Source organism: Cupressus sempervirens, chromosome 3 (genome assembly GCF_028749045.1).
Source record: "Cupressus sempervirens isolate cs-2001-9-10 chromosome 3, ASM2874904v1, whole genome shotgun sequence".
Taxonomy (NCBI): Eukaryota; Viridiplantae; Streptophyta; class Pinopsida; order Cupressales; family Cupressaceae; genus Cupressus; species Cupressus sempervirens.
The window spans coordinates 774,232,416-774,257,305 of NC_143120.1; the positions used below are offsets into that span (position 1 = coordinate 774,232,416).

Below are 24,890 nucleotides of genomic sequence, written 5' to 3' on the forward strand. Positions count from 1 at the left end.
GCAAACAACTATCCCCCCATGCTATTTTATAAAAATAGTATAAGTACAACTATCTCAAAACGACATTCATGAACCTGAAATGCAAAAGTGGCACTTTATCTCAATGCGTATACATAAAAGTTCTTACAAATGATGTCTACAATGATTAGAATAGGAAAAAGGATGACATAAAAGATAGTGCAACCCAAAACAAAAGAAACCATGTCAAGAAAATGATCCTCAAACCTGAAACACCCAAGATATCCACCATAGAGAAAAAATGCCAAAAATATGATAGAAAGAGCATATGCCATAATTTAAAGAAAAAGACAACATTTCTAAAAAGATGACAAAACGAGCTTTCCAAAAATATAACATTTTCAAAAAATTGACATGGGACACAAAAGATATGCATACCAGAGTCAAAAATAGAACTTTAGAATTGAACTACAAAAATGAGTAACAAAACTACATCAAAACCTTAAAATACATGCACCAATGTCTCCATCTTGGAACTAGCTTTTCAACATTTATTTCAAATCAAAAAAATACCTCTGTATGCTCAAGATATGGCCAAAAAATGCAAGTAGGTCCAAAATGACCCTAGAGAGGTGCAAGAGGTTTGTTGATGCAGTACTGACATCATGTTGATGTCAGTATTTTATTGGAAAAAAATTTACAGCCTAGAGGTTGTCACCATAAAAAAAGGTGCCACATGGCACTCCACATGGTAGTCCACGTGGTAGCCACATGACACATGTTGACATGTCTGCAAGTGATGTGGCAGGGCCATGTGGCAGTGCTAACATGGCACCAGTGCCACATGGCACCTATGAACTAGTGTTCATTATGCTCAAAACATTGACATAGGCACATGACCAGGTAGGTAGACCTAGAGAAAAGAGCAGGCAAAGAACTGCAGGTAGAGCAGCGATAGCAGGTTGTGCCGCCAACGAAGAAACCTGGGTGCCATTGGGTGGGCTAAGGCAGTGGCCAAGAGGTGAAAGTGTGGCACTACTAAACTATGGTGGGATGTGAGTGGCCCTGCGGTGGTGCGCTTTATGCTTTTTTTTTTTTTAAATAAATTTTTTAAATGCCAAATCATCTGTATAGTCCATACAATAGGGCCTGAAACAAAAAGTTTTTGCCTCCCAGAGCTCTGTCTCCAAAATCATTTTTTTTTATATGAATCTTGACTACAAATGACCTTCTAGATTCAATGGTAGCGTCTGTTTAGGCCTAAAGTGCTCCAAAAAAATATTATTCCCCTAGATTGAAGAAAGAAGCACAAACAAACTAGGGTTTGTGTCTCCAAATCACGGCTTCAAAAAACCTTCAACAAAGCAACAACAGGGAGGCTCTGATACCATGTAGGAGTTGATGAAATCGAGCTCCATAGCTCACCAAGATCGCCTGCATGCAAATAACCTGTCGAAAGGAAACCAAGAAGGAAGAGGTGGAGCTTGGAAAAACTCTAAACAAATATGCGAAAGAATATATTGCAAAATAATAAAAATGTATTTACAATGAAAATACGATAAGAAAATACAATCAGAGAACCCGAATAAAAGGCCCTCATAGAAGCTTATAGAACAAGCTGGAAAGTGGTAGAAAATAAGGTTGACAACTAAGCATCCATAAAAAGGTGGAACATGCTAGAAGGGAACAAACGCGCGTGTTGTCAACAACTCATCATTACAACTAACAACTGCTAAATATTAAATAAATGCATTAACCTAAGTAAGCTTAAGTAAATAGAATAAATAAATAATTATTAATTATTTACTCTAACATTAAAGGATGGTGCTTGTTGTCAAACTCACAATGATGAAGGGCTCAATAACTATGATTTCATGTGGAGCTTTTAGAAGAAAAAACCAAACAAAAAATACCAAAAATTATGCTTCCAAAACCAAATGAACTCAAATGCCCATATTCACAATGATGAAGGGCTCAATAGCTATGATTTCATGTGGAGCTTTTAGAAGAAAAAACCAAACAAAAAATACCAAAAATAATGCTTCCAAAACCAAATATATTTTCACCCAAATAGGGCAAAGTGGTGGATGCACAAAGATGGTTGCTCTGTATCCAACCATGTAGTGGAACACAAATGAAATGGAGATAATTAAAGTTCTTGAGTATGCAAAAGATTATATTAAGTTATGAGCTTTGTCTTAGAAGTGTATTCTTGCACCTTCTCTCACTACCAATTGAAAATATACCTTCTTATTTATAAGTTAGGAAACTTGGTAGCTAAGTAAACTTGACTTGCTTCAAAAAACTTCATGGCTTAGTTATGAAGGAGCCAAAAAATATGATTTCTCAACAACCATGTAAGGGTAAAAGTAGAAACCCATGTCACCCTTTTATAAAGAAAAAGGCTGACTAAAGTATAACTATTCAACTTCAATGACATAAAATAGGTGTTATTATTTAGAATTTGAAATTGAAGTAGCCTAATGAACTGTGTAGAAATAGATGAAATTAGGATTATCATTTCTAATGATTATTTATAATAAGAATTGATGTATTTTCTTAATTTTTAAGGTTCATTTTCTAGTTGCTAAAAATGCTTAAAATTATGTGTCTAGTTCCCACCACAAAACTACACAAAAATAAACCCGTTTCACTTTGATCTTGGATTATTTTATAGATTAAATGTATAGCTAGATCAATAAAAAATAAAAAATAATCTTTTGAACTATGCTTTTGGCTTTATAACAATTCAAATTTTAAATCACCTAAAATCGCTAATTTTCATCTCCCACCACATTTTTCAAAACAAATCTATTCTAACCAAAAGAAATATTATACGTTTTTGAAGAGTACTCTCTCCTCTATAATGTCATACTTTTTAATATTTCTTAAATGATTTTTTTTTTCTCAAAATCAACATCTTCTCTAGTGTTAAAATATGCACTTGCTTTATTTTTAATACAATATACTATATCTAATTTAAACACTATAAAATCTATACAAGTATATTCTTGACTTTCAACTATATAAAATCATGTTTATATGTGATTAAAAAAATATCACAAAAAAAGAGTAAGAGTTATTGGAAAGTCAATTTTCTAAAATAATTTTATTTCTTTAGTAATTGGACACTAGTATAAAACATGCATTTAATAGACATTTGCAATTAGAAAAAGTCTAAGAATGTATATAACTTAGCTAGAATGATTTTTTCTAGATCATATGTTTAAACAAAATTGATTTTTAGGCAAGAATACTCAAATTCAGTCTTTCTGATAGTCATCTTGGAAGGTGATGTTGGAAATATTCAAGATATTGCAAGTTACTGTAAGGGGAGGGGTGAATCAGTAACTTTAAAACTTTCTTTTAAATTTACCACACATCCATCTATACTACTATATACATTAGTATTGAAAGGTAAATCATTCATCACACAAAAGAACACAATATTTTGGTGACCCAGAAACCTTCCAAATAGAAAGTAAAATTGGGGTGGGGATGATACTCACAAAACTTCAATATTGCAGCATAAAGTTGGCCTATTAAGGCTTACATTGACCACTTCTGGTGATCTGCCCTATTAGGAGATTTAGAAAATTGATTCACCTGTTAAGATGAAGTAGTGGATCTACTTACAATTGATTGTTGATGAGATCCTTTATGCACTGATCACCTTATGTGATGGATATAACTTTTTTGCCTCTATATTGACCATGATGTATTCCTTGAACTGCTACTGAAAAACTTTGGCATATCCTTTTCATTACTTTGCTATTTCTTCATACAGATGATATCTTGCAATACACCTTACATATATACCTTTCAAATTTTCAAAACTACAAGGTCGGCCAAAATACAAGTGAACAAATACATTACAAATTCATCCCAATAGTAAATAACTCGGCTTCACTGAACTAACTCAGTTACCTTTTGATACACGACATCCATTGCATTACTCGACATCATCATGCACTCGATAGAAGTGAAAGCTCGGTCCATACTAATCGCTTAATGTAGTTATGAACTCAGTAACCACTGGTGACTTGGTAGATGTAGTGTCACTTAGTAGATACTACATACCGAGTTTACCTTGCTTCACTCAGTAAACACTACTTCTTCCAATGCTTGGTTTACATTGAACTTCATGACACAAACTTACTGCTCGGTAGATAATGTGAAGTACGGTACATATTGAGAAGCTCGATAAACACTACTGTTCTTCACATTGCCTATATTTACTTGGCAGCTTTAGGAATGCTCGATGTAAACTGCTTAACTGCTAAGCTTACAAGGTAACCACTGAATGCTCGGTATAAACTGTAGACTAAGTGATGAGCTCGGTAAGCATTTAGAATCAAGTAACTGTTGTCACTAATGATAAATATAACATAATGCCAACAGGTGACACAAATTTTTTACTTTTACCATACTGTTGACATCCATTAGCTGGTGCAGAAAGCCTCTGAAAGATCTGGGAAAAATCTTATTTATGAAATTAGTAAAATCCAACAAAGATGCAAGATTTTTATGCCATTTGAAATTTGGTTTAAGTGTGCTAATGTTGTCTTGTAATGAGCCTATTTTTAAATTTTAGTTTGAAAAGGTTTCCATATTTTCATGTCATGAGCAATAGATGCTTTCTAAACATTTTATTTTGGTAATAATTAACACTAGGCATCCTACACCCATCTCTTTTATATTCGTATACTATGCTTATTGTTATAAAACATCAAAATTACTTTCATTTTTAATTGTTTTGAAATTCAAGAAGATGTAGTTGAGCCTCTCATTCTTATTCAACTGTGGATATTGTAACATGATCTTGTGACTAGAGACTTACACTGTTGAATTATAGATCTTCATTAAAAGCTATTCATGCCAATCTCCTATTCCTTCCTTTAACATGTTTGATAATTTGGATTTCAAATAATGTCTTCTCCTAACATATTATATAATCTATAGATACAATTTGTGTAAATATTTCCCTAAAAAGAATATCTAATTTCATTGTTTGGACTTCATACATTGAATATAAAACTGCACATAATTATCTTGTTAACTAACTAGAAAATATTAGAGATAAATTATTAAAAACTATAAGCAATATTGTAGGAAATCTAAATCCACAATTTGTAAAATATAAATGATGTGAAAATAAATTAATTATTGTGCTGAGGTAGGAAGAAAATATAGCATGCATCTTTATTGTGTTTTCTATGTTAAGAATTAAGGAAGAACTACCAAATTACTGATAATTATTAGAGAATTGCATACTATCTTAATTCTCCATTTTATGAAACTAAATGGATAAGATTTGGAAGTTTAGGAAATGCTAAGCATTAGAATAGTAGCTTATTGAAATGGTTTGTGTTTCTCTTTATATTTCATATGAAAAGATTGTTCTAGAGGGGTGTTACATATGGAATGGAAGGGTAAAATAGAAAAAGTTGTCTAGGAACTAGATTCCATGTCTTGTTCTTCTCAATTTGAGAAATCTCTACTCTAATGGATTTACTCTAGTCCTCATTCTCTAAGGTATCTTTAACTATCTTAGACTCACATGCTCAAAAAACATTTATCACTTTTCAACATGTTCCTCATCATTGGTCTAGCATCTTTGTCTCCAATATTTTGTTTAGTAGGGTGATTTCTTTTGACATACTTTGACAATCTTGGTTCTTCTCTTCTTTCTTGAATGGATTTGTTAACTTTAAAATCACTATGTACTTTTCTATCAGTAGATTAACATTCCTTTCATATGTACATTTGTCTTAGAATCAAAATCTTCCTTAGCTTCTATCTATAACTCAACCCCTGACTATAACTCAGCTTCTGAATGCAACTCGACATTTAGTGTATGTGACTTGGTAGTCACTAAAACTTGCTATTGATTTTCAACTTGGTTTACAACATCTTCATTAGTAGGAATACCTTCATAAAAGTATACAAAGGATTTTTATTCTTCATGTTCCTTCATAGGTTTAGCTTCATGTGTTTCTCTATATTAATCAAACTTCACATTTCCACTTTTCACAACTTTGTTAGTGCTAGTATAAAAAAACTTATAAGCTTTACTTCTTGTGGAATAGCCAAGGAATATACCTTCCTCACCTTTAGCATCTAATCTACCATTCCTGAAATCCTTAAGAATGTAGCACTTGCTTCCAAATACCTTAAAATATTTTACATTGGGTGAGTCTCCGTACCATAATTCAAAAGGTGTTGAATGAGTACCTTTCTTGACTTGTACACGGTTCAAGATATAAACAATTGTACTTAAAAATTCTCTCCATTATTTCAAAGCAACATTCTTCTCCATCGTGAGTGTTCTAGCACAGTCCATTAAATATCTATTCCTCTTTTCAACAATCCCATTTTGTGAAGGGTTCCTGGGTGTAGAAGTCTCTCTATTGATTCCTCAATCATTATAGAACATCTCAAACTCATTTGATGTAAATTCACGACCATTGTCAGATCTCAGACATTTCAAGCTTTTTCCTGTTTCCTTTTCAACTCTAGCTAAGTATCAATGAATATGATAATGTACTTGTCACCTTTGTAGCTTTTCACATTAATTGGTCCACACAAATCAACATGAACTAGTTCCAAAATTTCTTTAGAGGTGTGAGTCTTAATTTTAAAACTATGTGTTGTCATCTTTCCTAATTGATAGTTTTTTGCAAATCATATTGTCATGTTTCTTCAATTTAGGCAAACCTCTAACTCTTTTCATGCTATTGATACTCACTAAGTTGTCAAAGTTAACTTGACCTAACCTCTTGTGGCATAGCCACAAATCATCAAATTCTACAATAAGACAAGTAGAATCATTAATATCAAGATAAAATAGATTACCTCTAGTCTGATCACCTTTCCTAATTAGTTTCCCATTAGTGTCATAAATCTTTTCTATCTTGTTCTCAAACTCAACTTTGTAACTGGAACTATTCAGTTGTGACACACTCAACAAGTTATAGTTAAGTCCTTCTACATAATAAGCATTGTAAAACATGATCTTTTTTATGAGTTTGATTGATCATTTTCCTTTTATTAGATAGCGTGCATCATTACCAAACCTTACACTATTTCTGTCATAATAATCAAGGGTAATGAACTCACTTTTATCTCAAGTCATGTGATGTGAACAACCACTATCAATGATCCATCTACCATTGTTGTTCACATAAGATGCTAGTGCAGTTGCCTCATCCTTATTAGAATCATCCTTCATTGTAACATACATCACTTCATTATCATGGTTGTCAGATCCATCTTTGGTTTCCTCCTCAACAATGTAGCAAGACTTATTTCCTTTATATTTGCAATCTTTTATGTCCTCATCTCTTTTACTTTTGTATTTGTCTCTACTTCTATCATTTTTCTTCTCAGGACATTTAGTGGCAATATAACCAACCTGATTGCAATTAAAGCATGTGATGGGTAACTTACCTTTGAATTATCCTTTGTTTCTATGAAATCTCCTTGCCACCAATGCTTTAAGCTATTCTACAACCTCCTGAACTGTATCACTATCACTAGAAATATATCTGACCTTTTTCTTCTTCTCTTTAGGTTCTTTTGATGACAATTTAGCTTTGAAAGAAGATAAAAAATTCCCAGATTTGAAGTTATCAAAATTAGAGAGTTCAAGGGTAATGAGTCTACCTATCAATCCTTTAAGGGATAGATCATTACCAGGTGTGCACCTTAGGTCTTGTATGGTAGAGACTTTAATAGCAAAGATAGGCAACATCATTTTGAGTACTTTGTTGATCACAATCTCATCTTCAATCTTACTAGTTGCTCCTCTAATAGCATTAACTACTTCTTTTTCTCTGGCACAATATTGAACTATATGCTCACCTTCTTTCATTCTCATATCATCCAACTTACCTCTGAGTCTTTTGGATTTGGCTCTTAGCACATTTTTGTCTCCTCCATAGATCTTTTTTTATAGCATCCCACATATTCTTACCAATATCACTTTCCTTGATGTCATCAAACTTAGTGTAGCTTAGGGGTATGTGCAAGATCATGGTCAACCAAACTATACCCTTAAGTGGCAATGGAAAAACAACAAATCAGGGTTATGTCAACTTGATGAGAAATTTTCAACATGTTATGAACTTTCTATGAAAAAGTTAATTGAAAAGAATCTTTAGGAAATTGAAATTAGTTAATAAACTATTAGGCCTTATCTGGAAAAAGAAAAAAAAATGATTGGTTAAATTTTTAATTTTAATGCAGTAGTACAAAAATTTTAGGACAAAAATAAGAAGCGGGTGTATGTTTGACCACCTTAAGAAAAATCAAATGATAATATCTTTTAATAAAATTCTAGATATAAGAATTAGGCCCATTCATAGATTGGACACATATTTTTTGGTAATTTTTACTCTAAATAAATAAATAATTATTAATTTTCTGCTATAGTATTTTTTGAATAAAAGAACTCTTGTGTCTAACCACCTTAATTGATTCAGAACTCTGCAAAATTTAATTTTTCTTTTCCTTTTTCCTTACAGTAGAGGAAGTATGGAATGTGGTACAACTTTTGGATTTTAAAAATGTTGTACCATTTTAAAGTTATAGTTGTTTTAAATAAGTGTCTCAATTAACACTTTATATGTAACTCCATTAGAAAATAAGTAATAATTACTTACTAAACTCGTAATTTGACAAACATTACATTTATGGAAAGCTAAGGACATTCTTAATAAATCCTTTTCATTTCATCAAATTTGGGTGAAAAAAAAGTTGTCAGCTACATGTTTGAAATAAAAAACTATAGAAGAATAGGCAAAAAAAATATAGAAGAATAGGCAAAAAACATATTTTTGGGAAATTTTTTAAGTTGACCATATAGGGTTTCTATCAAAAAATATAAAAGGCCTTATAAAGGTATTAGTTTTTGGGTTTGGTATCAAGATGGGTGGGAAAAGTGTTGGAATAGTTTTTGAAATGTGTTGAGGCGTTTTAGAACTACATAATTTTATGGTTGTCATTTTCTGGCCCAACATGATCTTGCACATACCCTTAGGGAAAAAACAATCTCTAACATAGCTTCGTTGTGTGTTGGAATACTATAAGGCTTTTATCTGATACAACTTACAACATCATTTACAAATTACAGAGCTCTTTTTAGGCTTCAATTCTACTTGGCCTTCATACTTTGTAGCTCCGATAGCTTGTTCACCCTTCAAGCATTCATCTCCTTAAGCCTTCTTGCTTAACATGCCATTGCAAACTCTTCTCTTAGGTCACTTGATGAAGCAAAACCCTTGAATCCTTGTCTCCCTTAGATTCTCGTGCATGAAAAACTTGCTTCATGACTAGCTATTCCTACAAATAGGAAATTAAGATCTTTTACTGCTCATTCTCCATTGGCCAATTTAGGGTTTGGATTCATTAGGTAGGATACAATGTATCTACCCCATATCTCATATTTCTTCTAGAAACTTCTCCTAGAATCCACTTTAAATTTTCCTAAAAATGGTTTACCTTGAATTCTGTGCCACCAGCTCATCAACCTTATCTTCCATCTAGTTCACATAATCTAAGGAAACAAACTTGTTGGCTCGAATTCATCAAATCTACGATCATCTAAATAATGTAGTAGCTCAGCAATATCAACCTTTTAATGCTTGGCACATATTGCGTTGCTCGGCATCCTCTTTGAAATCACTCAACATGAACTAAAGTTTACTAGTGCTCGACATCAACTAAACTTTAGTCGGCATCCACTTTTTTGCTCGACATACACTAGAATGAACTTTTACTTGGCTCTAACTAATATTTTGCTTGGCTTGTACTAACTTTTCATAGCACCTACTATCCACTCAGTCAAGCTTGGCAGACAAACTTTGTGTAACTTGTTCTTCTAATCTTTCTTAGTGTAACCAATCTTTGTAACCTTAAGTAGATTATCAATACATCATGTCATCACTGTCTTAACTGATTCTTGTACTTAATTACATAATCATAACTCAACCTTTCCTCTAACCTGTGCTATTGTTACATCTTTTGATTAAATCCTCTTTATCAATCAAATAAGTGATAGTACTTCAATCCTATAAGTAGTTATCTTACCACCAAATAGCAGGTTTGACATTGGCAACAAAACAATGATTGAAACACATAGTCTTCTTCAACAATCTCCCTCTTTCAATCTAGTTCAACAATCTCTCTCAACAATGATCTTTTCAATCTATTATCAACATTGTGTTCTTTTTTATTTTTTAGATCCTTGGCTATTAGGGCTCCAATAGGCTCAACATGCTTAGTGGTGATGGTAGATTATGGATGATCTCCAAGTGATGTCCTATGAAAGGCCAACCCTATTAAAGGTTACAATACACACTGTTAAATGTGACCTGGTTAAAGGATTTTAATAACCCTATTAGGAGTGAGCCTTGTTAGAGAACTTTAGACCAGTCTATTAGAATATTATGCATTTAAAGAATTTAAAAATGACTATTAGTTTAACTTTAATCAATACGATTTACCCTAGACTGATACAATGATTAGAAAGTAATAGTAAGGCTTGATTTGATAAAAAATTACAACTCATAGATTACAAATCTCTTTTTCAGTACTCCATTTTGTTTGGCTTTGACACACTTCAACTTTGATATCTTTTTCACCTTTCAAGAATTCATACTCTTAAGCCTTCTTTATTTGCATGCCAACTATAGTCACCTTTGTTCAACCACTGAATGAAGCAACACCCTAGACTCCTTATCTTCCTTAGGTTCTCACACACAGAAACCTTTGCTTCTAACCATCTATCTCCATAAATAGAGAATTTAGATCTTTTGTTGCTTAATCACAATCATCCATTTTAGGATTAGGTAGGATATAATGAATCTAACCATTTTCCATTTGGTTCCTCTCAAAAATTCTTCTACAATCTTCCTTGAATTGCCTCAAAATGGTTTACCTTGAATTCTGTACCACCAGCTCATCATAGTTATCTTCTACACACTTCACATAATTCAAGAAATCAAAATTGTTTTCTTAGACTCATCAAATATTTGATTTAACACTATTTTCTATCACTTGACATCTATACTATTATGTCATTTGGCCAACACTAGTTCACTCTGCAAATGTTAAAGTTTAATTATGCTCGGAACCAACTATAGTTTACTCAGTATATTCTAATAATCACTCGACTTACACTATTTTTTATCTTTTCTTGGCACCTCTTATTTTTTACTCAACTTCAACTAATTTTTGCTCAACTTGCATAGACTTCTCAGCAAGGCTTGACAAAAAATTTTCTTACTTGATCTCCTTCTAGTCTCAACTTGATTATTTTTTCATTTTAGACTTTAAGTAGATAAACAATAGACTATAATATCAATGTGTTACATGGTCTTAGTGCCTCTTTTACATACCAAATAACTCAACCTATTTCTAGGTGCTATTGTTATCTCCTCTTTTCAAATCCTCTTCATCAATCAACTAAAGGATAGCTTTCAGATTAGAAAGCAATTGTCTCACTAGCAGGTAGCAAGTTTGACATCATTGACAAAATAATGATTATTCTAGTACAAGTTCCTCACTTCAAAACAATCTTATATCAATAGTATGGACCTATCATTGCCCCAATGGTATTTTATTTTATTGTTTGAAAGCTCACTAATTTCTCCTTTGGGGATGGACCTATAATTTGTAATAAATTACTTGAAAACCAACCTTTTCGATGTGTTGACTATAAATGAAGAGGTATAGTAGTAGGGAAAGTAGAATGAAGTTAGATAGAACAAAAAACACTAAATTTTAGCTCTATAAGACCAAGAACTTGAGCTTGAATACTATTAATTTAATGTATATAGCTGTTAAAATGTACGCCTTATGGAAAACATATTTTATTAGTATTATTTCATCATTGTTGCATTGTTCTCTATATAATTTCTTATGCTTTCTCCAATTTGGTGAATTTCAGGTGTAACTCTTAGCAGGGAGGTGAGCTTTGTTCCCCTCCAACATTGCCTCAAAAAAAATCTTTTGATCATTAATATTATTCCTATACTCTCAAAGTTGATGTAGCCATGAGTTGTGGTGAACAATGATAGATTCTTTTCCCTCTCTATTAGTGTATGTTGTTCATTTGGTTTCCTCTATTTTATTTTTGCATTTACAATTGGTTTAGGAGCAAGTTAGAATTTTTAGTTGGAATTTGGTAATTAAAATTCCTTGAAGATGGAGGAAGCTTAGGTAAATAATATTTTAGGGAAGAATATTAGTACATGGAAGGTGAAAATGGAAGCTTTTCTAGTTAAGAAAGTCTTTTTTTATTTCATTAGAAGGAAGATTGAAGAAGCCAGCTATATTGATATATAAAGATTGGGAAAAGAATGATAGGAATTCATAATCATTTATCGTTCTATTGTTGTGGAACAATGTAGTCTTCAATGTTCAATCTGAAAAAATTTCAAAAGATTTATGGGTCAAATTATCTTACATGTATGAAATAGTCTAGGAATTTAAGAAGGCTTTTCTCATGAAAAGATTATGTAATCTAAAAAAGTAGAGAAGGTGGAATGGTATCAAACCAATTAAATGAATTCAACAAGCTTTCTACTCAATCAAATTTGGTTGGAGTCCCATTGGATGATAAAATAAAGACTACTCATTTGTTTTGTTCATTACCAAATAGTTGGGTGGAGTTTTGAAGGTGATAAGCACATAAGTAACACCCAAATTAAAGGTAAATTTTAATGTAGAAAATATTCTTCTTGGTGAAGATATTAGAAGGAAACAACAAGAGCATTCATTTGGCGATTCTCTAGTGATGTTTGACATAAGAAATAGAGGTAGAAGCCATTGTAAAGTCATAAATAATAAGAGGTTGTAGATCACAATAAGCTAGAAGATTCTAGTTTTGGGGTTGACAAGGAACTTGTTGGTTTTCTGGAAAGGATGGCCACATCAACAAGGACTAAAAAAAGAAAAAGAAGGCACAAGAAAATCTTTTGGACAAAAAATAAAACATCATTCATGATAAGGATAATAATATTTTTATTCTTTCGAAAAGTGACACAAGCTCAAGGTCATGGGTAATCGATTCTAGGGCCTCTTTTCATGTGTCTAATTGCATAAATGCATTCAAAAATTATCAAGAAGGTAAGCTTTTGAATGTATATCTTAGTGACAACAATGCTTGTAAAATTATTGGGAACTATGATATTCTATTATCATTAAAAATGGGTCTTATATGGTTTCTTAAATATATTTTCCATATTCCCAAATTATAAAGGAATATAATTTGCCCATGCGTGTTGTACACTCAAGGTTTTCTTACAACTCTCACGAACACATGGAAAGTTAGTAAAGGTTCCTTGGTTATTGCCAAGGGAAATAAAGTTGGTACTCTATACATTGCTTGAAGTAATAATGAGGTGAGAGCTTTCTATGACTATTATAGGCATCAATGTGTCACCAAATGCTAGGCCAATGAGAAAAAAAAAGGCTAGAAGTTATGCTCAATTAAGATCATCTTCTGGGTCTTTACTAGAAAATTTAAAATTCTGTGAGTATTGCCTACATGGAAAGCAAATGTGGGTCTATTTGTTGAAGAATTGTCATGAATAGAAGACAACACCGTTGGAGTTAGTGCACTCAAATGTCTTGTGTCCAACAAAGGTAACCTCTTATGGAGGAGAAAACTATTTCTTTCTTTACTTGATGATTGTAAAAGAAAAGTTTGGATTTATATAATTTCTAGAAAATCCAAAGTTTTCTCAAAATTTTAAATTTTTCAAAAATCTTTTATGAAAATCAGAGTGGTCACAAAATTAAATGTTAAGAAAATAATAACAAATGTGAATTGTTTTTGTTGGAGTTTGATAAATTTTGTGAAGATCATTGTATTCAAAGGGTTAAAATTGTTGCATTCACCTCTCTAAAAAATGGGGTGGAAGACTCAATCAGACCATTCTTTAGAAATCTTGGTGCATGATTTCTAATGTTGGTTTAGGCAAAGAATTTTGGGCACAATCTTGTAATACAATAATATATTTGTCTAGTCACAATGCTTCATCTCATCAGGACTTTAGAATTTCAAAAGATAGATGTTGGGGAAAAAAGGACTTCCTATTCATATCTTCATATTTTTTGGTTGTCAAGAATTTGTACATATTCCTAAAGAGAAAAGGGGTAAAATCGATATCAAATCACAACAATGTATCTTTATGAGATATTGTGATCATGAATTTGGTTTTTGATTACAGAATCCCACTGCAAAGAAAATTGTGAGGAGTCGAGATGTACTCTTTAATGAAATGAAGTTTCAAAATTTTCAGAGGAAAAATGCACCAAAGAGTTAATTCCTTTATCCATTTTTACAAATAATAAAAATGGTTTGTCAACCAATCCTCGCCCTCAACCTACACTTTCTACTCCTCTCATAGTTTTAGCTCTATTTCCTACTCTATCATTATATAGTATGAGAAGTGATTCATTGAAAAATAACACAAAGCCTTATAATTATGATAAGGATTGTCAAAATCCATTTTCTTGTAGATGTTTAGATTTCTCTCTACATAGAGAGAGAAATCCCAATTATACATAGTCTATAATGCATGGAATTCCTAGTTAAAGATAAGGAAATGTTAATGTTTAACATTCTTCCCATACTTTTGTCGTCACCACAAATGTAGCCTATTTCTCATACTAATCGCTCAACAGATAGTGAGAAGTTTTGAAATATAGAGGGATATCATTATGTGGGAAGAAAAAACATGCTACATGATATGAAAATGACTCTTATGTTAGCATATAATAGACACAATATCACTGATTTGGATCATGTCCTAGATTGCAGTTTGCTATTATTCTCCAACAATAATGACAAACATTAGAAACTTTACATACATTGGGTAGTGCAATACTGAGTTGGGTAGTTCCAATTAAAATCTCAATTGACTCCATGATATGAAGGAAGAGCATGGGATACAAGACTTATTAATGGATAGTCAAGGGGAGACATGCTATTACAACCTAGTTAATGAGACACCAAATAATTTGGTATTCAACTATTGTATTTATTAAAGTAATAAATTAATTTCTTAATTAGAACAGAACAACATTAATAATAAATTTGTCTATGCCTCCAACTCCAAATGGGGAAGGAAGGCCTTGTGGGAAAAAAATTCTAATTAGAGAAAGTTGTTTGCTGAGGAGAACTAGATGGTGATGGGGGACTTCAATACCCCTTTAAAAGAATCTAAAAAATGGGGAGGCAGCCAGACCAATCTAGATAATAGATTAGATTTAATGAACTTTATTGATCATCATTTATGGGATTGAGTACACCTGGACTAATAGAAGATTTGGAAATGCTCTTATTCAGGCCAGGTTGGATTGTGCTCTTATCAGTAATGATTGGTTCTTGAATTATAAGTATGCACTTAATGCTCAAGTTCATGTGGGATCGGATCATTACCCTACTTTCCTTGTTGCCGATAAGCTCAAATTTCATAAGAATTTCCCCTTCAGATTTGAGAAAATGTGGACTCTTCATCCGGACTTGGAGACTCTCATCAAGGAGTAGTGGGGTATCAAAGTGGAAGGTACAACAATGTTTAGAGTGGTAGCTAAATTGAAAACTGTCAAGAAGAATATTAAGAAATGGAATAAACATACCTTTGGCAACATCTTTGAGAACAATAAAAAGATTCTAGAGGAATTTAAACATATAGAAGATAGGATTTAGAATAATGGTTATGAGGTGGTCTCAAGGGAGGAGGAAAGTAGCAAATTGGTTGAACTACATGACCTTATTACCAAGGAGGAGATGTTCTAGAGACAACGTTCTAGAAAGGTCTTTTTGAAGGAAGCTGACTAAAATACTTAGTTCTTTCATTTGACTACTTTAAAGCATAGGATGGCTAATAGAATTTCCATACTTAATATGGATGAAGGTTTGACTGATAATGAAGAGATTATCAAAAGGGAGGCTATGGAGTTTTTAGCAGACTACTTCAAGGTGAACCTAATTTGGATTTAGATAAGAAGAATATGTTTTTGGAATGCATTCTAACTTGTTCTCTAAGGTTCAGCATCTGTCCCTCACTTCTATTCCTTACACGAATGAGATTTCTAAGGCTGTGTTCTCTTTTGGGGGTGACAAAGCCCCTAGTCCTGATGGGTTTCCTTTTTTGTTCTTTCATAAGTATTGGAATATCATTGGTACTGATATTTGCAATGGTGTGAAGAAATTTTTTTGTACCAAAAACATCCTTAAAGAGTTAAATGGCATCTTCATTGCCCTTATTTCAAAGAAGTCAAGCACAAATAGATTGGATCAATTTAGGCCTATTAGCTTGTGTAATTCTTTTTATAAGATTATCCTTAAGGTTCATACTCTCAGAATTTTATCCCTTCTTCTGGCTATCATCTCAAGGTAGCAAAATGGGTTTGTTCCTAGTAGATAGATCTTGGATTCCATTATTTCAGTTCATGAAAATATTCATTCTCTTTTGGTGTCTAAGAAGGAAGGGTTTCTTCTTAATCTTGATCTATCTAAAGCTTATGACAGAGTGGAATGGAATTTCCTTCTCCATGGTTTGGAAGCATTTGGCTTTAATAAGAGATTTTAGGATCTTATCTTCATGTTAATTTTGTCAACCTCCTTCTTGGTGCTTGTTAATGGTTCCCCTACCTCCTTCTTTAAGGCTTCTAGGGGTCTTAGACAAGGGGAATTGATCTCTCCTATTCTTTTTATTATTTTGGCTGAATGTTTGGGGAGATTTGTCAATAATATGGTGGTGAAAGGGGACTTTGTGGGCCTTAATCCCTCATCTTTTGCATTAGTTTTCTCTCATCAATAATTTTTTGATGATTCTATTGTTATGGGGGAGGCTTTGGTGAGAAATGCTAGGAATATTAAGAAGGCTTTGGTTGACTATGGGATGGCCACTGGTCAAATCATTAACTAGAGAAAAAGTTTGATCTATTTTATTAATGTTAGTGAGGCAAGACAAAATAAGATCAAAAAGATAATTGGCTATGAGATTGGTACTCTGCTTGGAACCTATCTGGGTTTACCTTTGGGTTTAGCCCCTCCCGATAACTTTTGGAACTTGTTGATTGATAAAATCCACTCAAAACTTGCTGGTTGGAAAGGTTCTCTCCTCAATCAGGCTAGTTAGGTTATTGTTTTGAAGTCCATCCTACAAAGTGTCTTTCTTTATGCTTTGAGTGTTTTAAAATTCTAAGAAAGTTTTCTCTTTCTATTGAGAAAATTCAAAAGACATTCTCTTGGACTAGAATGAAGATAAAAAAAAGACTCCCTCTGGTTGCTTGGGAAAATGTTTTTATGCCCTGGGGGAAGGGAGAGCTTGGCATGCAAAGGATTACTACAACGAATGAATTCTTATTGGCCAAATTATTATGGAGATGGCATAAGGAAGAGGGGGAATGGAAGAATATTTGGGTTGATAAAAATAATAGGGAACACTTTGAATTAGCATAGGCAGAGGCAATAGAGTGCATATCACGAGGTTCAGTTTTCCATATTCGAACATCCTCTTCATGGTTTAAAAATTTCACAGGGTACATGGAAAGGCTTAGAGGTAACAATCTTGCTATTATGCACCAATTTATCTAATCTTGGAAGGATGGCTCTATTATGGTTGGTAACTAGAAAATGGATGTTACCGAAGAAGTAATTGTGGAGGCCACAAGGTTGGACATGGACAAGATTGATTTTTATTAGGAGAGGAAGCTCTCGAATAGGGTCATCGATGATTTTATGGAGACAGAGCAGGAGAAAAGTCACTTGGTAAAAATAGGTAATTCATATTTCAACCCAACCTCTATTTCTCGACCATGGTGATTTGTGCTTTTTATGATTATGGAATATCTAACTTTAGATGGGAGATTCACTAAGCTATATGGGTACCATTTCATGTTGGCAAATCAATTCAAGCATGATGTTAGGATCAATTTCCCATTTTATTTAATGCAGTCTCTTGGTATTTCCACTCAAGATGTTCAAAAAGACTCGAATGGTGAGCATATTTTCCATGATGATCTTATGGTCCTGATAATGAATGTGTTAAAATCCAAGAAGATTGTGAAACCTAGGGGCAGTTTGAAAGGGGCAGACTAGGATATGGAAGGGAGTCTCCCAGATAAGGGTTATGATTTAGATACCTAAGATGAAGTTGAAGGGGGTATGGGGAGTTTCAAAAAGGGCTCTGGTTGTAGTTCTAAAAAGAAGAAAAAGATAGTTGTTGAAGGTGATTTTGACCTGGAAAGCGATTTCATTGGAGGAATTAGTGAGAGATCAATATAATAAGAGGAGTGGAGGTAAATGAAAGGGTATTAAGGGCTTTCATGATGACTAAGCCTCTCCCCCTTCTGATGATGAGCCTCTGGCTCACCGGCTGGAAAGGAAAATAAAATCTTTAAGGTGGCAGGAGGAGAGGTTACAGTCTATGAAGAATGTGGATTTAGATAATGAGGATATTGGGGAATAGGGGCATCTTCCAGATTTGGGTGATAATATTGATGGTGGGATCGAGTCATCCAAGGGTCTTTTTGGTAACCCTAGTACAATCTTGAAGGAGATTGGTTTCCTTAAGCAATAAATGCAATTGCTGGGCAAGGAAATGGAGCAAGGAAGCAAAACTGCTAGAGGTGAGTGTGCATTGGGCCAACACATAGAAAAACTTTCGAAGGTTATTGGGAATACAGAAGAAGTTAAAAACCTCATGCATAAGATACCATTGTTCGAGGCCAAACAAAGGGTGATGGATAAAAAGATTAGTGGTATTTAGCTGAAGGTGTCTAAAATGGATGCTAAGTTGGGAAATTTGGAAAAGTTGTTTAAACAGATGGTTGATAATGTGGGTAACCTCTTCAAACAGATTGAGAATGACAAAGGGCAGGACTCCCCTTCAGTGGCAGAGACTCAGGGACCAAACATATACACCCAAACTCATTCTAAGAAGAATGAGGATGTGACTAAAAAGGATGAGGTGAAGGCCATTGCTGAAAATATGCATATTCTAGCAGATCAGGCTGTTGACTAGATAAAGAATTCTTAGCTGGTTGGTTGCTATTCTTTTACTATTCTTTTTCTGTCTTTTCTAGCTTTGTCTTGGGTGAGTTCATGGCTATTCTTTTTCGAGGTTTGTTTCATGTTGTCTTGTGTTTCTTTTCTTTGATGTTTACTTCTCTTGGTTATCTCTAGACTTTTGTTATTTTGTAAAGGTTTCAGGTCCTTTAAAACCTATTTTTACTTAATCAAAACATTAATAATGAATTCGTTATAAGCTATGATAAGAGTTTTGAAAAGAAAATAGTTGCAAATTTTGTTGGAAAGAACTCTAAAACTAATATATCTATTGGTCTTCACACAGTTTGAGAGGGAGGAGATGTAGCAACATGAGCTTGGTAGTTTTTCTCTCTCATTGTAGAAGGTTGGTGAGGAGAATCTACAAAAAATTGGAAGGAAAGAAAATGGAATCATGGGTATCCACAGTTGTGATGGTGAGAGTGGCATTAATGACATTGGGCTTCATTATACTCATCACCCTTCTCTACATGATTATCATAGATGATTCTCCATTTTGTAAAGACCTCCTCACACCATGGATGAATGCAACGCTAATTTATTTCTACCTAAATGTTTCCACTATAGCAAGGGAGGGAAAATATGAAGAATGATGGCTAGACTGAGGAAGCTTTTGGAAGGGAAAGAAAAGAAAGGTTTAGCAACCACATCTTCTTAGGTTCCTCTATTTTCATAGCATTATTTTCTTTCAGATGAATTCTTGAACTCAAAAACATAAAACCAGTTGTTTACTCTTGTTTCCTTGTGAGCTTGGTTGAATACTTCAGATACTATAAAAGCATATGTACATCTACATATTAAGAACTTACCGAGCTAAACAATTTACATCAACAAAAACTCTTTACCTATTACTATGAAAATGATACAAGGGTTTATCATACTATCTTTCTGAATGGGTCTAAACTAATGATGATAAGAAGAAACCCTAAGTTATCATACATGGTATTATCAATCAACTATATTGTCTTCAATAATTATGCCTTAATCCTCACCTTTCTATGTGGGTGGTTGGATTCATGTAATAAATCTTGGCTTATGGGCTAGTTACATGCCATTTCTTGTGATGATAATGTCTTAAACACTTTCAATCCCTTCTATATTAATGCATAAATAGTGAATGATTCATTAACAAACTTGTCACTCGAAAACATAGTTCCTGATATACATGCTAGTCTCCTAATATCTATTATTTTTTGTGTCATTTTCCAATCAAAATGCACTCCTTACTAGAGAAAATAATGGAATCATTCTACAAATGTAATTCTAATATTAAAAGGTCAAGATGGGTTATGAATAAGATGAGTTACACTTTTCTTTTTTTTTAGGCAAAAGAACTTGAGTAATCATGCCTGTAGTAGTATTACCCAAGATAGATATGGTAGTTAATGCAAGAATCTCATCTTGAAGATGCTAGTAGAGCATAACATCACTATAATGTTCCCTTTTTAAACATAGACTTGGCATTTTTCTCTCACCAATGAATAGCTTGTGCAAATAAATTAGGTCAAAGAGAATGTATTTATTCTTGTTATATTAAAGGATAATGTATTTTTTTATGTGGTTGTAGTGAATATTATTGTACAGAGTTCTCAACTTCCTATATAGAAGTTGTAGATTCCCTATATTTACTAGATGTCCATAAATACACTAGATTAGTGTTCTTACACTAGATTAGTGTTCATAAATACACTACATTGTGATTTTATTACATCTTCTTTAACCACATCTTAGTAAATATTTGGGTGGTCTATACAATCCTACCTAACAATCATCCATCTTATTGAAACCTTTATCCTATCGTGGTGCCTTTGTGCTCTTAAAATGGAAGTGGTGGGAATAAGAAGTCATCGAATTAAGCTAAAGATGTGTATGATTTATTGAAATAAATAATCCTTGAAAGATTAAATAACTTAGTTGAACCATGACCAATAGAATGAATGATGCAAAACTAGATACCAATAAAGGATTGTTCATCAACATAGAAATGGAACTCTCCTTATCCAACATAGGGATGATGTACTTTTAATAAAGTCATAAGATTATGAGTGGCTATGATTGGATATATTACATGGGATCCCTTTATATTTTTGCTTAGAACCTAAATATGAATAGAATGTATTTAAATACTCATTCTTTCCTCTTCTTTGAATTGAATGACAATGACTAATTCTTGTGTATATACTTCAATGGAAGTGGTTGTACAATGATAATTGAATGTATTTATTACTTAAGGCCATGAGTGAAAGAGTAGTATAAGCTAAGCTATGTTGAAGGATTTTCTTTCCTATATAGATGAATGGTATTGAACTCTTGGATATGATGTAATGATTCACAGTGGTATTTATTGGAAACAACTAGATAAGAAATCTTAAAAGGAGATGTAGATTCTCTTTCATAGATATAAGAATTTCTTTATGTAAATGATGAACATACTACACACAAAATTTAGTCTTGTAAAGATTCTTGATATTGTGGTCATCATTTAGGTCTATTGTGACATAATTACATTGATTTGAACTATGAGTCATTGTGAGAGTGAATGAACTACTTGATGAAGTTTGGATATTTGAATGCTTTTTTCTAAATCTATGAATATAATTTTCCTATTATATTATAGAAAATGTGTACACAATTCCATTACTCATCTAAGTTTTACTTGTTTAGACTTCCTTGATGTTGGGCTAGGTATCTTTCATGTTAGGAAATATTTTGGGGAAGCTTAAAAACTTCGTAGTAGGGTGGTAAAACAATCCTACAATATTCTCACCCTTGTGTTATTAGATAAGGTCAAGAGCTTCTACCAAAATGTTTGACATAATTGGTACATCTTGGTATCCTGGTAACAGAATTATGGTGTGTTTTAGATTTGAGCATATATGTATATTTATCATTTTTGATAAAGTTAATGATAGTTAATCAACTAATTTTGACTGGTCAATATTCAAATGACTTTAACCTTGATTGAAGTTTCCATATATTATGGAGATTGCTGATGTGGCATTGGTTTTGTAGGGGCACTCTTTACATACGGTATCAGAGCTCTTGGTTCCATACTCGAGCCTTGAGTTTACTATGCTAGACACACAATTGTAAGTCAACTGGTTTAGTTTATGTTTTATGAGTTGATGATATGGGTTGCATGTTATGTCTCTCAACTATGATTAGTTTTGACATAGAAGGATATGACTCTCATTATGCATGTCACGATTTTGAGTTTAAATTGCATTCCTTTAAAGATTGTCAAAATGAAAAGTTTTTGGAATGATTGGTAAATTGAGTACCTCATATGTTTATGATTATATTTGATTTAAATTATTTGATGGTATAATTTGCATATTGGTATACTAAACTTGAACTATTGAGATAGTCAAAGGATGGTTGACTTTTGCACTAGGCTATGAGAGCCTACCAAATGAAGACATGGCTTGTGATAGAGAAGAACAATGCCTTTAATTCTATAAATAGCATGTGATGCACATGTGGTGCAAGAATTATGTTTATGCCTGATTTATGCTATTCATTGAGTAACCTGGTATGATAAATAGGAAGAACATGGATTTCATTTGAAAAAGTATTGCATGTTTCTTTTGTGCATTTAGAAATATTTGATTATCAAGATAAATTCCATGTGATGCATGTGAATTTTGGTTATGTTCTTAATGAATCTTGGATACAAGGTGTCATTAAACATCTACTCCCTCTTGGTGACTAGTGAGAGTCATTGTGCTTTATGTGAATTGGGTTTTCATTTTATTATGTTCAGTTTTCATGAACTTTGATGTGATGAGGAGCTAGCTTGAAATTCTTTTCTTGTGACCACCTAGCCACTAATTTTTTATGTGACCTATCTTCTACGACTCTTATTCACTTTTATTTTATTAGTTTTATTCTTCCTTCTTGGACTTTGATTTGAGAATTGGGAATCTTGATTTCAAGATTTCTTTGATCATGAGGTGGCTAGGGTGTGTAGTTTTATGATGTTAATCTTGTATTTTGATGTAATGTCATCTATCATGTTCAATATGGGGCAATGGTAGGATGTATAAGGGAGTAGATTGTGAAGAATATGCCATTCTTCCTTTTCTATTATTATTTTATTTATTTTATTCTAGAAAGCTTACCTTCTGATGTGGGTTCCAAATACATGTAGATAGGGAGGGGTAGAAGTGATGCTTTCATTTTCCACTCTACCTACCAGTGTAATACTGGCAGTACAAAATTATTTAGCCAAAACTATGTTGCCCTTGTTTCATCTCCCTACCACATCCATGTTTATGACTATATGGGCATATGTGGGGTTAGACATATGTGTGAGGTAGTATGTTTCATGGTTGCACTAGATACCTCTCGTCTTTGGTATTGAATGGGCATTCCATAGTTGGGAATTCTACATTTTAAGTAGGATTCGAAGAAAGTACCCTTTTTCATTACTAGGGAATTTTTGGGTTGGGTAATTCTATGAGTTAGGTAGGATCCCAAGGAAATTCTTATTGGTAATATTTGGGCATTACAGGTTTGGGTATTCTATGAGTTAGGTAGGATCCCAAGGAAGTGTAAGGCTTCATGGTTGGGTAGGAAAGCACCTCAACCATATTTTATGTGATGATTGAATGTTGTGAAGACCATACATCACAATTGTGCTTATATGTTGGTTAAGCACACAAAGGTGATGAGATGGGCTTGAGGGCCTAAGGTCATTAAATGGATAAAAATTGGATTTATTGATCCTTGTAGATGATTGGTTAGCATACCTAGATGATTTACTTAATGGTGAAGACCATATGGTAGATGACATTGCACTTATATGATGTGCTTGTTGTTCCATGTCTGATGTGTAGGTCAAAATTTTCTATGATTCCCACTGAGGTATGATAGCTTTAATTATACTTCATGTATTTCTTAAAACATGAATTTTGATGGATGAATGACATGTAGGTCAACATCCCTAGATAATTTCATGTGTTACCTACTTAAATAGATAATCATTTTCTACTCTTTGATTATGGAGAATGAAATAGTTGTTGACTATTCCATTGGATTTTGCTTGCACATTTATGTATTCTTGCAATTGATGATGTAGAAATTGCTTAGTAGGGCATGGTTCTTACATACAATGAAATAAAGTTTGACATGTTAGTCAACTTCTTGAGTATATTCATTTATGGCATATTCATGTGATGATATGTTTTGTTCAACAATTTGTTCAATAATTGGCTTATGAAATGCAATTTTTAATGTATCTATCATTTCAACATGTAAGTTGAAAACTAGAATGAAGTTGCATAATTAATTGGAAGATATATTATCTACTTGTTGATTCAACTATGTTTAGTTGACTTTTGACTAACTTGACTTGATTTTTTGGCCTATGTGGCAAGTGTTTGAAAATTCAATCTTCATATAAGAATGTAAAAGGGTATGTATAAATCCCTCTTTTATCTACTTTTGATAATATTTTTGCATTGGTGTTATGTATATGTGATGATCCACAATGCATGTGAAGTTTCTACTTTATAGAAATTTGTTGACTCATTTTATTTAGTCAACTTGGTATATGAATTGCAATCAACGATTTTGTTTGGCTCCTAGTTGATATGTTGTTTGACATAGACTTAGCTATTATGCACCCAACTTAGACTCTTTGGTCAACATGTGTGTTTGGGATTTGGCTGAATTATCTATTGATGTAGAACTTGCATTGATGTTACTTGACACATTTGGTTCTATGACTTTCTATTATATTGGTGAAATATATGCTATTAATTTTGAACTAAATGATGTAATTTGATGTAAAATTGTAAATTTTGCAAGCATGTAGATCCATAATGAGGATTATATGTTA

At 32.8% G+C, this 24,890-nt stretch overlaps 1 long non-coding RNA gene across 1 annotated transcript in view; it reads left to right on the top strand.

The window, feature by feature from the left end:
- LOC149569086 (uncharacterized) overlaps positions 1-12,340 on the top strand; it is a 57,412-nt gene extending 45,072 nt beyond the window's left edge. Inside the window, exon 3 of the long non-coding RNA XR_016361716.1 lies at positions 11,909-12,340. This is a non-coding gene — a long non-coding RNA (uncharacterized LOC149569086). The remainder of the gene's footprint in view (positions 1-11,908) is intronic.
- The last annotated feature ends 12,550 nt before the right edge of the window (positions 12,341-24,890 follow it).